Below are 2,682 nucleotides of genomic sequence, written 5' to 3'. Positions count from 1 at the left end.
CATAAAGAGAAACGGGATCTTGTTGTTGTTTTTTTTTCTAGAATATTCCAAAAATGAGTGGCTGTATTTGGGTGAATGCCAGCAGGGCCAAGTTTGTTTTCTTCGGCCTGATGGCGCTGCCCGGGCTCAGAATGGATCTCTGCGGGCCTGCTGCCGGCGCGGTGGTGGACACCGGGAAGGGCTGGGGCCTCAGGGCCACGGGCGTTTCTGCGGTAACCGAAACCCAGAGTTCCCATGGCCCGCGCCGCGCCTCAACAGTCTCTGAGGCTCGTGCCCAGACCGGGGGTGCCCTCCCACTGCTCCAGGAGAACCCAGTCTCCCCTGTAGGCCTCCCCCAAACCAAATGGGGCACACTAGCCAGCAGGGCAGCAGGACCGCAAGGGTCCTACATAGTCGTTGGCAAGAGACAAGAGGCTAGATTTTCAGAGGCTGCCTGCCTTTAGCATAAAGGGATCGAGCTAGGAAACCCCAATATACAGAGGTTTTCTAAATATTCGGATTCCTGAACCCCTGTGATCACAGGAGCCATGTAAGGGCTGGGCGACAGAGCGGGGCTCTTGGCCATGGCTCTGGGATTCTATTTGTAAAACACAGAATGACACCGGGAGAGCTGAATGAAGACAAAGCCATCTTAAAACGTTCGATTGGTGAAATCTCCACACTTAGCAAACACTTTCATTTTCAGAGCTGCCTGTGGCAGTACGCAGGTCCAGAAAATCAATTGTGTTTCCTGGTGGATTCCACCCAGGGAACAGAGCCCTGGGAACGCAAGCCCGTGCACATATGTTGGAAGCACATATGTTGGAAGGAATGGATGCATTAGTCCTCTAACAAGCGAACCCTCTGGACGCAAGCGTGTTTATAAACCCACTTGTGCGACTTTGACGGCATCTACACGTTTATGCCTGTTTACCCTGCTTTTATACCTTCTGCGGAGTGGCCACAGTTGTGTGAGCTAGGCTGGCCACCCCTTCCCTTCCTGCCCTCAGAGAAACCTGACAGGTGTTGGGCTAGAAGTTACCATTTGAACCGGCCCAGAAGAGCGACTTTTCCCTGTATTGGCCAGGGGTATTGCAAATTGAGTTGCCCAGATTATTCTTATATCCTCTGTCCTGCAGTCCTGCATTCCTATTCCTTAAGGGTCAGACCCAGGTGTGGAGCCCCACTGGCGAGAGGGAAAACCAAGGACAGGGAAGGGCTGGGGCCCATCCAGCTAAAGTTGATGGACACTGGACACCCTGGGTCACCTTTTCCAATATTTTGCCCAATGTCTAGGGGACCCGCGGGGTTCTGTGCACATGTGTCCTCAGGCACTGTAGCCGGAACACAGGACAAGGCTTTGAGAAGACCGTGCATTCCGCGTGCTGACTTTTCCTATCAATGGGAGAGACCTGGGCAATTGACCCAGCGGCCTCCTCCTCTCCGTCTATTGTGGCGGCTCAATCACGCATTTACCGAAAGAAAAGCGAGTTTATCTTAGCCTGGAGGAGCCTCGTGTTGCGTGTGTGTGACTAAAAGGGTGGGGGAAATTCTGCAGCCACGACTGTGCAGATGGGCTGAGGATAGACACTTTCAGAAAAGGGCCAATTTCCCCTTCACAATGAGCGCTAAGTACCTGATAAATGGGGCTGGTGTTTATTCATGAGCAGGTACTTTGGAGATGGCGATTAGAACAGCCGCCCGCGCCGCCTCGCCAAGGTACTTAAAGCCGGGCAGGTGCAGCGCTGCGCGCGGCCCGAGCGCACAAAGCCCGCGGCCGCAGCGGCGCGGGGAGGGGCGTGAATGCGGGCCGCGTCGGGCCCCAAGGGCGCGCGGCGCTCAGGCACCTTAGTCTTTTGTTCCTCGACCGAAGCCAAGGCCACTTCACCGAGGGGCGTCCCGGGAAAACCTCCCCTCTAATTACCAAGAATTTCCCTCCGTCCCTCCTCCCCGAAGCCCAGCCGGGCAACTCTCGGTCGGGCGGACGCGGGGACGCAGCGTGAGGCCAGGTTCGGCGTTTGGGTAAATGCCCTTCGGGGCAGGCTATTAGCTAACCAGCTCGGTAACTAACTCTACAACTAGGGGAGAAACAGAACCCGGGCCTGGGAACCACGCGGGCACGCAGCTCTGGCCGCCCCCGCCGCCGAGGCGCCACCTCTGGCGGTGCGGGTAACCTCGGGCTTTCAGGTTTTGTTTCAACTCCAAGGGGAGAAAATTGGGGTCTGTCTCTTTCCACAGCTTCCCGGCGCCAAGGTCGTGGGACAAACTCGATCTCGCCCTCAGAGTGGCTCCAGAATCCCTAAGAATCCCCAGTTTTTACCCATGGTCGGCGGCCTCGGCTCGGGGCGGGCAGAGAGAGCGCAGCTGGCGCCCGGGCCTTGGGGGACCAAGCACGGGTCCTCTGCGCTGAGGACGGGAAGAGCTTTCCTGGGGACCCAGCCGGACGACCTGTGTCCGGCATCCCCTCCCTGCTCCCCGGCAGCTTCGAGGGTGCTTCGTGTGCCTAACGTTGGCTGGTCTGAGGCGCTCCTGGGGTGAGCACTCTGGGCCTGATCCCCGGGGCCTGTTGGGATTGCTTTTTTTCTTAGTCGTTTGGAAAAAAACAAAACAAAACAAAAAAACGACCAAGATCATTTCTCTCCAGTCCCTAGAATTAAAGAGGAGAAATCTGTATTGCAAACAAGTCGGATCCCCCCCCCCCAA

The sequence above is a fragment of the Canis lupus genome, chromosome 3 (genome assembly GCF_011100685.1).
Source record: "Canis lupus familiaris isolate Mischka breed German Shepherd chromosome 3, alternate assembly UU_Cfam_GSD_1.0, whole genome shotgun sequence".
Classification (NCBI taxonomy): Eukaryota; Metazoa; Chordata; class Mammalia; order Carnivora; family Canidae; genus Canis; species Canis lupus.
This window is presented reverse-complemented; position numbering follows the sequence as displayed.